The sequence below is a fragment of the Topomyia yanbarensis genome, chromosome 3, assembly GCF_030247195.1.
Source record: "Topomyia yanbarensis strain Yona2022 chromosome 3, ASM3024719v1, whole genome shotgun sequence".
In the NCBI taxonomy this organism is placed as follows: Eukaryota; Metazoa; Arthropoda; class Insecta; order Diptera; family Culicidae; genus Topomyia; species Topomyia yanbarensis.
Window position 1 is genome coordinate 104,548,441 of NC_080672.1, and position 15,954 is coordinate 104,564,394.

General features: G+C 36.0%; 2 protein-coding genes across 6 annotated transcripts in view; one reads left to right on the forward strand and one right to left on the reverse strand.

Moving 5' to 3' along the window:
- Window positions 1-15,954, reverse strand: part of LOC131688768 (pickpocket protein 28-like) — a 179,839-nt gene that overhangs the window by 79,905 nt on the left and 83,980 nt on the right. The gene's annotated exons all lie outside the window — the stretch shown is intronic.
- Window positions 7,620-15,954, forward strand: part of LOC131688769 (uncharacterized) — a 104,936-nt gene continuing 96,601 nt past the window's right edge. For 4 of the 5 annotated variants that reach the window (XM_058973279.1, XM_058973281.1, XM_058973280.1 and 1 more), the window contains exon 1: window positions 7,620-7,856. The gene's annotated coding sequence lies outside the window, so the exon portion shown is untranslated. The other variant, XM_058973282.1, reaches the window with a different exon arrangement.

Sequence of the window (15,954 nt, forward strand, 5' to 3'; positions counted from 1 at the left end):
CCCCGGTACTGTATCCCTCAGTATCGGTAGTTTTATTGCTAAGCTTTTATATGCACTTAAATTCGAAGCAAAAATACTCAGTAATAGCTATCAATAAACCAAGCAAACAATTTATACTGCTTTGTTGCTTATCCAATGCACAAACAGTGCAGTATCGTTCCTCCGGCCGAGCAGTAAAATCAGAAAACCACAGAAGTGAAATATTTCTATACTACGAGAATTACCATTGCGACTGACTTTAAACAAATTTATACTAGACCAAATGTGCGCTTGGTGGGATAGTTCCTTAAAGCAATAATGGCGATAATCCTCAGAAAAGTGGCTATATCGTGGACATAATGTTGTAATACAGAATTTTATCCGAGGCTAGAACCGTCATTGTGAAGAATTGCATGAAAAACAACATCGAATACAATAACATTTGAGCCAAGATTCACGTTTACATAAACGATGATGTATGATATGCGCGGTGCACTGATTGGAGTTCCTTAAAAGATTATATCGAAAGAAGGAAAGCTTTTTTTATTTCGATTATAGAGGTTTTAACTTTAAGGTCATTCGCCTCTTCGGGTTAGAAAAATCGCATGAAAAATTTCTAACTCTATGGGGTAGGGAGTCGAACCCAGGTGCGATGCGTACAAAGCAATCGATTTACCAACTACACAACGCCCACCCCTTTCTCCCGTGTATTTCCAACATTTCATGTTGTGACAATCCAGATGACGGAACATATCCCTGCTTACCTGGCTCCGCATGCAAATCACATACAATTAAACAACACTGATTACAACCTCAGGTCAGATTCCTATGTGCCCTATTCGTATCGAGGTTAGGTACTAAATCGGCGTTCGTTCTTTTACAGATGAAAGGTCGTTGTAACTATTTTCGAATAAATAGTTACAATATCCAGTTGCATACAATGGGAGTTATATTCGTTAATCTTCTTATACCACCTTGCTGGTCGATGTTTGAAAAAGGCTCCTATATATGCAGAAAGGTTAGGTTAATGATATTATCCATCAGAAGCTTTGCATAGTACCAAAAATACCGGTACTTATATTTATTCAATACCGCTATTTCGGTACCAAAAATGGATCGGCATTTGCGGGATTTTCGGTACCAGTACTGCCAGCACCACATCCCTAGGTTGAACTCGATATCGAGTTTTCCACGGAAAAAAACAGAGCTAGTTGTATTTTCATGGAAGCGTGATTCAGTACAACTAAAGCTTCTATTAATGGATCAAACCATCGCTCAAGTGCTCACAATAAAGTATCTCGTAATCTGGTTCGACTCGAAAGGCACAGTACGAATTGGAAACAGAAGTGGCAACACGGGATAATTTTTTTCCGTGCAAAATAAGAGGTGGAATACTCTCACGTAGCAAAACTCGACGAGTCCACTGGTTTCAGAATATTCATTCAAAATTTTACCTCTTTCCAAAATTGCCTCAGTTTATGTGTCAGAATTAGCTCCAATTTAGTATATTTTTGGGATCGTTGATAGCCTACCTATAGACCATTACTTCATCGTTACAAATACTCTAAGCTCTATAAAACTCCTCCGTTCGATGAAGCGTGGAAAGTGCTCCTCGTATTTTCTGGAGTAAAGACGGAAACTCCTCAGTACTTTACCGGAAAAATCATACCAGTTTATCTTAGTTTGGGTCCCAATTACTCCATTTCGGATAATGAGAAGACGCAAATTCTAGCTTAGGTAAAAGCATTAAAAGGTGATTTTTATGAAAGACCAATTAACTTCAAAGAAGTTTGCATTTTTCTCGTCTCATGAAATTATTATACATTACGAGCACATTCCCGGCATTTTGGGCTTGCAGAGACGGTCCTTGATATTGTGGCGACGATTATCACTACATCGAACATGTTGTCTGGTCATGTGACGTGTATTGTCGGGCCAAATCTCAGCTGAACGATTTCTTTTGGGTTCTGGATGCGATAGCGAAAAAAACCAAAATTTTATTATTTATTCTCTTTTTTCTATCATTCTCCGATCTCTACTACGAGACTGTCAGAAAATCTAATGCATCGGATTTGAAAACCGAATGCTTATAACAGCCTGGAAGTTAATCTTGCTCCTTTTATCGTTTTCCGCTCCCCTGTCTCTAATATGCTCTCTACTACTAAGTCCCCCTTCTGAATGTCGCTTTTGTGAACCCCGTTGTGAATGTATTTCCAAAGAATTGATCCCCATGTCTCTAGAAAAAAAATATTTTGCACCCATACACACTAGGAGAGTATATTCGTAAATATGCCACGAATTGGTTTCGTTCGATATACTTTCGTAAAATATTTGAGTTTTTGTATATATGATAGTAGTTCTATGGAAACGTTTTTATTTTTGTTATGAGTTTTTCGTAAAAACCACGAAACAACTTTCTTAGGCTTATTACGAATCTGTTTCATTAATGAAACGAATTGTTTGATGAAATAAACGAACATCTTTCTAATATTTACGAGCCTCTATCGTAACTATTTTTTCCGAAAAATCCCCGAAATATTAATATACGAATAGGCTCATCCGCAGATTCGGGCATTTTCGTGCATTGTTAATAGTTCCTTTCACGAACTAAAAACATGGCGACCCAAAGAACGAATATCTTAGTAAATTTAAATATATAGTGTACGCTGCACGAAATTTATCTTAGAAAATGAAACTATTTCTCGTTATTGAAACGAAATGTTTCGTTATTTTACTCAATAATTGTGTACAACTGTGTCGTATACGATTTCATTTTCGTTCACCGAACTAAGTTTTCGTATATTTGTGCATCCGATCATTTAGGATCAATGTTTGACACTATCATTTTTTTATATTAAAGAGATCGATTTGCCAAAATCTATTTTTTTTTCAAAGTGCTCATCACTACGAAAGATGTTAAAAGCAGTTCTTACTTTTAACGGAATAGATTCTTAATCAACGTAAGAAATTTATTCTGCTCTAAATACGGCTTTTGCTAGAGAATCCCCAGTTCACAAAAAAAATATTTAATACGAGAATTTTCATGGTCGCGAACAAAAAAATCACAATTATTCCAGTATTTAATTGTGTTGAGCACAATATAAATAAATCTATGCTGTCAAACCTCGATACCAAAAGATTGGATGAAAAAGATACTAAAATTTTGTAAGATGAACAAAAATCGTGTGACTAATGAAATATTCGTGCTAAACACAAACATTTAGTAAAATAATGAAACATTTCGTTTCAATCGTGAAAGATGCTTCTTTTTCTACGATAAATTTCGTACAACGTACCTTAATATAAAATTAAGAAAATTTCTGTTCTCAAGCCGCCATTTTTCGCAGTTCGGGAAACGAACGAAGCCAACTATGTACAATGCACGAAAATTGACGAATGAATTCGTGCATTGTATAATCATCTTCGTTCCATTTACGAATTTATGTTATGTTAGTGTTTCACATAGATTTAATTGTTAAGTGAAAAGATCTTTCTTGATAAAAATGCATTCAAAATCTTTAAAATATTCCTTATTACCTCTCTTGCTCTTAGTAGAATTCAGTTAATATCTGAGGTCTTATGAAATTCAATCAATAACGTTTGGATATTTCCAATATTCCTAAATTTAAATTGGCCATTGATATAAAAAATGAATCAAATTTCAAAATATTTGAAGCTGTACACAATGGTCGCAAATCCCAAAAACGTGAACTTAGTTCACTAGAGAAATTGTTCGTATGAATATTCTCCATAATCTGATAAAAATTAAAATTAGTCATGGCTTACTATAATCGAACTAAAAAAAATAACTTTTTATACTGACGAGGTAGAAAATTTTAGTCTTCGACAAAGTTTTAAAAATGCTCGTAATGACGAATTTCGTTGAAGAAGTTGAACTTGCAGGACTAAAGGTTATCGATGTATTTAGCGTTTTATATGGCAAACCCCTAACGTTTAGTTATTTTTAATATAACTGTTTCCACTATGACTTTTCGTGAAAACGATGTTCCAGAGAAATATGAAAGCATTATAACTACATAACATTGTTGACTGTAAGTAAAAATACTCATTCGTTTCAAAGTTATAGAAGATTACAGCATTTTTTACGCCAACTTTAACTACGTAAAAGAAAAAAAAGTGCAAACCAAAATGCTCGAACAGGCACTTTTCCAATGTTTAGCCTATTTATAATAATGATAAGAAGGTTTGAATAGGGTAAGCTCACTTTTTCATGGGTTTTACTTTTTCCATATAAAAATCAACAATATTTTTCGCATTTTTTCGAAAAATTTTGTAATAAATGGTATAACATTATTTTGAAAGCATTAAATTCATTATAACACGTGTATTTATGTATATATCAGTTTGGGATCTACAATGATATTAAAAACTCCACATTTTTGCTCCCACGTTTATAAAATTGGAATTAATCACGTATAAATGAAAATGATACTTGTAATTGAATATCAAACCAAGAATTACTTAAATATGTGAACAAAATTGAAAAACATTTTTTTTGCTGAATTTTTTATGGAAAAAGTAAAGAAAATATGATAAAGTAAGCTTACCCTATTCATAGGGTTACAGAATGCCACGGATCAAACCATATTACCTTTATTGTGCAAAGTCTAGGCTATACAAATAGTTGTATTCAGCTACTTTTGTTATATTATTGTCTTATTTACTACAGTCATCATCATTAGAAAGCGATATTGCTGGATATGTAATAAAAAACGATTGAAACCCCCTTAAAATATCACCATTTTGCATCAATGCCAAAAAATTGCCAGTTTTTGACATACTCATTACATACCCCTCATTATGCAACATGCTTTTAGGTATGTAAAAAATATAACTAAATAAAAACGGAAAAACAAATTATGGTTATTGACCAGGAATTTGTTCTATGCAGTGTTTTTCCATGATGCACATTTGATGTGGGAAACCCTTCATTTCAAAAGAAAAATATCAAAATTATATATAAACTATTTTTTGTATTTGAAACTGCTTTGTCCCCTATAGGAACATATGACCCAATAGTTATATTATTTCTAATCTTGGTTCCTATAGTTGTGCATCTCCTGATTTATTATGGGACATACTACTATAGGTGCAAAGGAGCAAAAATAATTATGTCATAAACGTTTTGAGAAAATTTCAATAATGAAACTTCCGGACTTCATGATTTGAGTGTAATCTACTAACTCAAAAATATTTAATGACGTTTTGTAACAAAATCATTCAAAACTTATTGAAAAGGTCCTTTTTGCAAATGGGAGCCTCTCTTTGTTCACTTCATTGAGTGCTGTCTCGAAGTTGTGCGAGCTGGTGATTATGGAACCTCTTCAGGCTCACTGTAAGCAGTACCTAAGTGACGATCAACATGGCTTCACGTCCGGGCGGTCAACTGCATCTAACCTGTTATGCTTAACATCCTACATAACAGAGAGTATGGACCGTCCAACTCAAACTGACGTCGTTTACACCGACTTATCTGCCGCTTTTGATAAGCTAAACCAAGATATCATTATAGCAAAAATGGAGAGATTTGGAATAAATGGTAGCGGTTTGCAGTGGTTTCGATATTTCCTCACAGACCGAGAGACAGCGGTTGTCATAGGACATTGCCAGGACCCTATATTCAGGAATACCTCAAGGAAGCCACTTGGGACCGTTGATGTTTTTGATATACTTCAATGATGTACATCTAATTCTGAAAACTCCACGATTGTCCTTCGCGGATTATCTCAAGATTTTTCGCATAATTCGTACAATTGGAGATTGCAGATTTCTCCAACAGCAGCTTCAGGCCTTTGCTGACTGGTGTACCATTTTCACGGAAAAAGAATTCGATCTATTTTAAGAACCATCTACTAGAAACAAAAATCGAACGCGTCAGTCACGTGAAGGACCTGGGAGTGATTCTGGATTCTCAACTTACGTTCAAACAACAACTCTCCTATGCAGTTGGTAAAGCGTCTTAAGCGCTAGGATGCATCTTCAGGAGAGCCAAAAATTTTACAGATGTTTATTGTCTCAAATCGCTGTACTGCGCTTTATCCCGATCAATCCTAGAATATTGCCCTGAAGTGTGGAGCCCAAACTACAATAACGGCGTTGAGAGAATTGAAAGCGTACCAGCGTCGCTTTTTACGTTTCGCGCTCCGTAGATTGCCGTGGAGAGAACCTGTCCGATTACCTAGCTATGAAAACTGGTGTCAGCTGATTCAACTGGAGCCCCTTTATGTTCGAAAGAATACAGCAAGAACTTTGTTCATCGCCGACACTTTGCAAGGTCATATACATGCCCCAGCTATATTAGAACAAATCAATGTAAACGTCGCACCACGAATATTACGCAACAACATTATGCTTCGATTACTGTTCAGACGCGCTAAATTATAGTATGCATGGAGCCGTCACTGATCTACAAAGGATTTTCAACCAGGTTGCTTCAGCTTTCGATTTCAACGTGTCTAGACAAACACTGTGTCAGCGATTTTCTAGACTTTTAAATCGATCTTTTAACCACATTTAACTTTTTTTTCCGTTTTTGTGAATTATTGTATGACCGCTATTTTTGTATACGAAATGAATGTTAGTAATAAGTTTATTGTTAAGACCAACACCATTGGGGCTTTGGTATGCCTGTTGGTGTATGTGACTAATAAAACAATAAAACAAAAACTTTCTCTTCCGCTAATAACTCAGACGTATTTGTGTTTGATGTTTAACTCTGCAGCTAGTCAAAATCAAACTCTACCGATATGTATCATTGGAAATATTAATGATGAAGCCATAATCATCGAAAGTGTGAAACTAGACACATTTTATTTATGCATCGATAGCATACTTTTCTATCTGCCTCTCGTTACTTCTGCTGTAAATTTTATGAATTGGACATATTCGGTCTATTCAATCAATCCAATCAAAGTAAATTTTGACAGTTGTATTTTAAGCTCTAATCAGGAGTTCAAGAGCTAATGAAAAATATTTTGCTGAACTTTTGTTATCAAAAAGAAAGAACAAAATATGTGCCGATTTTGTTAGCCTACAACACACCATGAGGATGTCAGAATCGGGTTATCACTGTATTGTTAAAATGCTTCAACTGGTGGCTATATACAATAACCACTACCACTTGGTGAATCATTCCCAACTCCTGTGCGAACCATTCATTTCTCATTCTTTTATACATTGCCTCTCCTACTCCGGTTGTGATCACTCTCGCAAGCATCCATCGCAATGTGCTTCAAGCCAAACCCAGCAGAACCACCCTAACCGACACTGGCTCAAATCAAAACAAACTCACGCTTTAACGCCTCAGCAGAGCGGAAACGATGCGCGCTTCGATCCCAGCAGCTGTAGGTACCTACATACTGTGGTTTGCTCTGCCGTAGCCGAACAGCGACCGGTAAAGCCGGTACGGGTGTGGTGCAACACCGCATCACGAATTTTCCCCGTACAATATTCTTTCTCTTGAGATCATGAGACGCACGCTGTCCATTCATCCGGCGACGGCGTCGGCCACGGTCTGGGGTTCATTTTCGCAAATTTGCACAACCTATAGGTACCGCAACAAGCGACGGCGACGCGTCGACACGCGGCCGTTTGTTTACCCACCAGGCCAGCTGAGCTGAGCCAGTTTGCTTTCGTCGAGCCGACGGTACGGACGCGCGCGTGCTTTGATCCCGGCAAGTTGTGTTGATTTGGGATAGAAATTTGCGGGCCTAAAAGGATCCTGATGGTAGCGGAACTTTGAAGTTCGGAATCGAACTGGAAGCTACTGGTGTAAAAATATATTATGCAAATCGCGCGCATCTAGACGCGAACATATTGAAAGCAGTCATTGGTGCTAAGTAGACAAAAGCAAGAAGGTGAAAAATTACGTAAACGGATATTAGGTGGTTTGGTGGACATCGATATCAATTAATTTATGTTGAGTTGGGGCGTTGGACATCGGCCAGCCGCAAGAGCAAATCAGTTACATGTGTTTACCGTCCGATTGTGCACCGAATTGAGCCCCTACCGGGGGGAAGTGGAGGACAAACACCTTCTTCTCTGTTTCAATCGAGCTCGGAGGAATTAAATGATTTAAGAAGTGGACGTAATAAATTAACTTACTAGCAAACCGCAACGAGTTTTGTGATTCGTACCCGTGCAGTAAATGATCTCCAGCTAGCTTGTAGTATGTATTGCCGGTTGAAGTTGAGTTATAACTTCGAATCAGGCATTAAACAACCCTATGCAAATCTGTTTGCAACAAGGATGCCGGTGATATCGTAGAATGAAGGATGGATTAAAATGAATGTTGATTTACTATCATAAAGATTAAATGTCTTATATGATATACATAATGAAGGTAGAACCAACAGTTTTGTCTTCGTATTATAATGTCAACAAGAGAAGCGCCTGATAAAACTTTACAACCGTGCCCATCCAGCGGTGCCATTGATGGGTTGACATACCGTTGCTGTGGTGGAGGGATTGAGTTCTGAAAAAAAAATTAATCCCCATTTCATTCAAATGTCTAGAAGTCGTAACCCTTTGTTCCACCTGTTAGCAGCTGTTCACGCTACAGCAGTGTGAATTTTAATTTCTTTCGATTTACACTTAAAATAGACCGCGAGCCGTTATGCTCTCGTATGAAAGATAGCAACGCAAACAGCAAATAGTGATCTGCAAAGTTGTTTCAAGTGGTTATCAATGAAGCGAAATTCAAAGTGGTTGCTCAAATTTACGATCGGTTTTATCGATTGAGTAGGTATCTATCGTGATCGTTTCGAACCAGACGTTATGTTTACCAGTAACATAGTGTTCCATGTTGGGCTCTTTCTACTAGTAGGAATAAAATTGAAGAAGTATCTCAGTGTTTGAGATATATACTGCATTCTCCCATTACGTTATAGTGTAACTAGTGTTTTTGGATTTATCCTGATCCAAGCAGATTATTTGGTTTACTATAGTCACTAGACTCCAATAATTACGTTATGTTGCATAGTGCACAGTGGTCCAAAAGTGCAAAAAATGGCGCTAAACTATTGATGTTAGCAACATGGTCTTAAAAAAAACTTTTTGCAAAAAAATACATCCTTCTTTCTATCTCATGGAATCGATAACTAATCACGCTAATAAAGAGTAGCAAAATTTATTTATTTTTATTTTTTTTCAATGGTTCAGATAGAAAAATATCCACTTAAGCAAATCTTGTAGGGGAAATTACTGCAAATATTTTATTCGACGACATCAACTGCATGGGTTTTTTTTTTTGTTTCTCGAGATATGGGGCGTTATTTGTGAAAGGCCTCTCAAAAGTTTTTTTGCTTCACCTTAAATTTTTTTGTAAAGTTGCAAACGATTTGTGATGTTCTAGAAAGTTATGAAGACTGTCGCATAACATCCTAACTTGCTACAGCTTGTATTTAAACTGTATTTCACGCCAACAACTCTTAAACCGACGAAAAACGGACAAACCATTCGATAACTAAGTTAAAGTTCAAACAAAATGCTTTAAATTCTGAAAAAATTAGATCGCCCCAACCAAGAAAATTTGATCTCGCGGAGTACTGCATTTTAGCCAAATGGTATCTTCTTGAAAGATTTTGGGCAAGAACTGTTGCCAGGTAGCTCGGGCAAAAATCCATTCATAAATTCATAAACAAAAGATCACGATATCGTGAACTGAATGATTTACGAAAATCATGCCCAAATTCCTGAAATCGTATTCATGGAACTATTTGTGGTTCCAAAACTAGTTCGCTCCAAATATATACATGGCGTTACATTCGAATGTTTGGTAGGATTACTGTTGTTGTTCCTTGGACAAGTTTAGTTTTTGTTATGATTCCTGTTCATAATTTGGGAATACACAGCCGACAGTCAAATGATGTTCATGATTTCAGGAGCTTATTCGCGATTTTTGTGATTTCTCAACACCTCACTGTGCTATTTTATTCCTGAGTTTACTGTCGTATTTTTCTGTCAGACTCGCGGAATTATGTTCATGATTTCGGGATCTTAGTCGCGAGTTTCGAAATTTCTATTCACGTTAGTGTGATATTTTAGTCATGAGTAGAGTTATTTATATTCATGATTTCAGGATCTTGGTCGTGATTTTTGATATTTTAATGACGAGTATGTGATTTATTTTCATGATTTCAGGAACTTTATCATGATTTTCGTAATTTCTATCCCCGTTATCGTGATATTTTAGTCACAAGTAGAGATTTATGTTCACTTACGTTCTTGATTTGATGATCTTAGTCGCGATTTTCGTTACCAGTTGTGTGATTTATGTTCATGATTTCAGGATTTTCGTAATTTCTGTTCACGTTATCGTGATAATTTATTCTAGAGCTCACTTTCAAATTTGACACGAAGTATAACTCATGTTCACGATGTTCAATCATCAGCAGTTTTATTATTGTATCTTATTCTGTGAACTATATCACGAATATGATTTATGGTGTTCAACGCAGTTTTTGGTTTTCTGTCCAGACACCACATTGAACCTTATCAAATGAATAGCAATGTTCGAGATCCTAATAGTTTTCTTATATTTACTGCTCGTATTTTTCACTGGTCGCTAGCAGCTGAACATTTCATGAAAAAGTACATGCAACAAAATGATTCCACGAATAATACTCCAAATTTTTGAAAATGATTCCACGAAAAATACTCCAAATTTTTGAAATAGCTCACGTGAAAATTTCATTACCATATTGTATGAAATTGAAAATGATTAGAAATATTTTCTAAATGTCACAAGCACACAAAATAGATCGTAAATCATGAATTAAGAATCAGCAACTAGTTCACGAATCCAATAATAATAATATTTCATTATTTTGTGAGTATTTGACGAGCACGAATGGTCAGACGTGACTATTCTACTAGAAATCACGAACCAGTTCACGAGTGCATGAATGATGTCATGATTTCGTGAAGTACTTCACGATCCTGAATGGTAAGTCGTGACTAGTATACTAGGTATCATGAACCAGTTCACGAATACATGAAAGATATTTCATGATTTTGTTAATTATTTCACGAGCACGGATATTGGATCGTGAATAATATACTAGGAATCATGAACCAGTTCACGAATACATGAACAATGTTTCATGATTTTGTTAACTATTTCACGAACACGACTGGTAAGTCTATTATACTAGGATTCCTGAACCAAGTCACGTATATTCGAATAGTATTTTAAAATTTTGTGATTTATTTCACGGGCACGCATGGTCAGTCGTGATTATTATACTAGAAAGCATGAACCAGTTTGCCAATACATGAATAATATTTCAAAATTTTGTGAACTATTTCACGAGCACGGATAGTAGATCGTGACTAATATATTAGATGAATGAATTAGATCACGAAGATTGAATGGATTCATGAATAAAATTCCAAGCTTCGTGAAATAGTTCGCTAGAAAATGTCCAAAATGTTTTGATTTTGTGAACTAATGTTGACAAATCTATGAATACCATCATGAGTCAACCTTTGATTTTATGAATAATGTTCATGAGGTTGTGAACTAGTTCACGTACAGAAAATTGATTTGATAACGACATGGCGGAAACAGTGACTGAAGTTCACAAAACAAAAACAAATATTTTCACTAATAAAAGCGTTATGCGGTCGTAACTGAGGGGAAATTGAAAAAAGCGTTATGCGGTCGTTACTGAAGGGAAATTGAATGAACATAATTGTAAAACATATGATTTTTGTTCGTTGGCGTGTTTTCGTTACGTGATTGTTACAGTATTCATGGCACTTTATTCACGGTTTTGGGAACATTTATTTTCCTTGTGGTTTAAGGAGGAAGACATCAAATCATGACCTGCTTAAGTTGCCTGCTGAATCCTTTTTCATAAATTTTTAGCTTTTATGAGCAAAAGGTTTATGAGCATACTTAAAACTGTTTTTGTATGCTTGATAATATTAAACACGTTACCATTTAAACTAAGCTACAGAGCAGATGACGGCTGTGGTTGGTGAATGCAGAATTATAGATTCCAGCCAACATGGTAGTGAAAGATTCAGTCACTGAATTTGATTGGGGGATGCATTGAATTTGAAACTTTGATGTGGGAAATTCAACTGGGAGTTGTCAAGTAAAGCAGCTTTCGATATTGACATGTCAATATCTAATTAATTTTAAAATGAAATCTAAAATACATTTTTTCAAAAATTTGTTTAGCTTTGCTGTTTTATAAGTTTCAGCAAATAGAACCCCGAGAAACTTTGCCAAATACATTTTACGCATTTTTCTTCATCGTTGTTGTGAAGACAGAAATACTCAAGTTCATTTGAATTTATAGATGCTAACCAGTTGACTTGATCACCGGAGTGTTATTATGGGTGCGAAATTGCGGGTGTAGGTGAGCGCGAACGATCGCGATTGCACGTTGGCATGCGTGACCAGAGTAGTATTACCATGAAGGGCACAAGCGTTTCTATGTTGACGTGTTGCGATCGTTTTTATGTTTTCATGTTTTTAGCATGTGCATAACGCCACGTGTTTGAATTGGTTTATGCAACCATGTAGCCGTTTGTATTTTCGCGTGGGTTTGCAAATGTTTGCGCGTCATGCTGATGTATAGTTCTGAGTGTACGGTTATGACAGAATAAGTAAGTGAGCTTCCCCATCTCACTGGAGTCTCCAACTATGGTACCGTGAGGCTTCTTGTCTAGTGTATATCATTAAATACAAACGATTGACATAGGTTACAAAAAAACATTTTAACTATTAATTTTAATTAACCCTCTTCCCCTTCCCCTTCAGATTGTGACAGCGTCATAATAAGCTCAAATGTGGCTTCCAGACTGAATGTCCAAAAATCTGAATTTTACTGATAATAAACGGACATCCATTCGGTTCCTGAGTATATTCTATGTTCGACAGACTACACAGAAATTTGTTGAAGGTTTTTTTTACGCGGGGGAAACAGGCCGCGTAAATGAAAAACGCGTAAATGACAACCGCGTAAATTTCAAAATCCGCGTAAATTTCAAAATCCACGTAAATGAAAACCGAGTAAATTTCGAAATCCGCGTAAATAAAGACCGCGTAAATTTAAGAATTTCTCGTTGAAGGAAACCTCGTTAAGGGATACCGCGTAAATTAAAAAATCCGCGTGAATGAAAACCGCGTAAATTTCAAAAACCGCGTGAATTAAAAAATCCGCGTAAATTAAAAAATCCGTGTAAATAAACCGCCTAAAAAATATCGCGCAAAAATACCGCGTGTATAAATACTCGCAAAAATACACTCAGTATATGACTTTTTGGTGGTATCCAACGGGGAAAACAGATCAAAGTGGTGCGTTAAGTGAAAGCAATTATGTGAAAAAAGTCCCCCAGAGGTAGGATTCGAACCTGTAACCCTTGGGACTCCGGCCCAAAGCACAATCCCTTAGGCTATCTATCTCTGTGATATAATGACGTCCCAGAAAGAACACATGATTATCGCATTGACGAAAGCGATCGTACCTTGCTTCTAAAACGAGATCAATCCAGCGTTGTCAGATGGTTTTATGAGATATGAGCGGTATAACTTTAAATAACAAATCAGTATCTACTGTATGAAAATTATGTATGCAATAAAAAGGTTTCCTGCAAGTTTTTGATGTTGAGCTATAAGTTATTTTTAATAAATAATTAAAGCTCACTGAGTTCAATTGGGTTTGCAATAACTTATTACATTTGAGCCAGAGTTGAACTCAGCAGACACACTTCTGATTCAATTTCCGAATAATTTGATTGAGAAAGGTAAGAGCCCTCTTGGAAAAGATACACTTTAACTACCTCAAGACCCATAAGCAAAATCAAAAAAAATTATCACATGCTAAATCGGTATATATCGAATCGAAAAATTAAAAATCGGTATTTTTAGAATCTTCATCAGTATTTCGATATTGCGGTCAAAAATCGGTATTAATATCGATAAATCGGTATATCCGGCAACGTTGGATTACGCACAATCGCAACGCATTTGATCCATTTAATTTCCCCGCTAGATATCAAGGCCTAGGTTTTTTTTATTATCGTCTGGTATCTAGTTTTAGCTGGTACTTCGGTGGGTGACAGAGCTAATGAAGACTGTCGATATCAGGACCCTGGCCCAGTTAACAGAGGTATGACGGGAGCAAACTCGCAGTTTGAACTAAACAGATGGTTTTTCTTTTGTTGGAGACGAACCACTGCGACCAGTATTTAGATCTACAGTGGTATGAACTAAACAGATAATTCATTCATTTTGGTTTTTGACGTAAGTGGCAATACCTGCATTATGTCCCAGGGATAGCATAAGCGTTTGTTCATTGAGCCGGAGTCCCAACGGTTGCAGGTTCGAATCCTGCCGCTGGGGGGATTTTTTGCACATGATTGCTTTCGCTTAAATCACCATTTTGATCTGTTTTCCCCGTTGAATACCACCAATAAGTCGTAAAGAAAAGTATTGGCACTTATGTTAAAAACCAAAAAACTGAATAATTTGATGTATGAATGAGAAAATAATAAAATTTGATATGAATAACAAAATGTCCTATAACTCAAACTTCTCGTATGCTAACTAAGATTACAAAGGTTCCGTTTGATTCCTGAGATATTATCGCATTACAAAATTACAAAAATATATGATTTGAACCGTAAAGCAGAAATGTCATCAAATATAAAAGTTAGGGTATTAGGATAATCTGGGAGTAGGCATTGTAATACTCTCTCACTCACGCGAGAAGAAGCTTATCCGATGTCCCACTTTTCCGAGATAAGATGAGTCGCAAAATTCTCCGTCTCCACAAATACCGTGAGAATGATTTTCCGGATAAAATTCATTTGACTTTTTCCTTCTCACCGGAGAAGGTGAAAAAATTTTAATTTCGTGGAATTCAATAAAAACTTCAAAAAATACACTTAATTACAAGGAAAAGCGACAAAGAAATATGATAGACTTGTTTTTTCGTGTTTTGGAATAACGACAGGAAAGCAGCGAGCGAAAAAAGGATACCGTGATAAACTCATTCACTTATTCTCCGGCTGTTTTATTTATCCGGAGAAATAACACGTTGTATTTATCCGGAGAAGTTGTGTGAGTGCCAATAACTTTTCGTGTGAAAATGTGAGTTTTTATTGTCGCAGTAGCAAACTATCCGGGCGCATTTACTCATATGAACGATAAATGCAATGCGTGCAATAAACAAATAAATCCATGTTTAAATACTCTGTTTCTATTTAATCCAGGTATAAACTATAATTTTTCGAATGCTACTTCTTAATTTATAGCATTTGATGTATTTTTCACTCATATTTTCCCATAGTGACATAGGTAAAAACTTCAACTATTTCAGAGTCCGACAATATGACGTGAACTGGTTCATGATTTATTACATTCACAAAATCATAAATTTTTCATGTATTTGTGAATTGGTTCAAGATTCCCAGTAGAATAGTCACGACTGACCATTCGTGCTCGTAAAACAGTTGACAACATTACGAAATATGTTATTATTCTCCATTTTTTGCGTGTACCAACTGTAAGACTAGCTACCAGGAAAATAATTCTCCAGGAATAGAAACAACGAATTTTTTTTATGGAAAAACGAATAAAACAAAATATTCGTCTAAGCGGTCGCAACGGCCCGAATTGACAGTATCAAATTAAATGCTAAATTACCTCCGACAACAATAACAACTTGATGTAACCTCAATCACATTTGATTTGCGTACTACACGTATGCATTCTTGAAATGATGTCACTCCCCCAGAAAAGTTTGTTTTGATTTTTTTTTCTGACAATTGTATCAACTAACCTTGAATACTAAAGCAATGCCTGATTGAAGAAACCATATATAGCACGGCACGATTTTTGCAGACAAGACAATTGCAGTCATAAAATGACCTTCGTTAAGATTTGATTTAGCGTTGGTTTCCCTCCCAGTAAACCTCCACATAGCAGAAGCGAGTGGG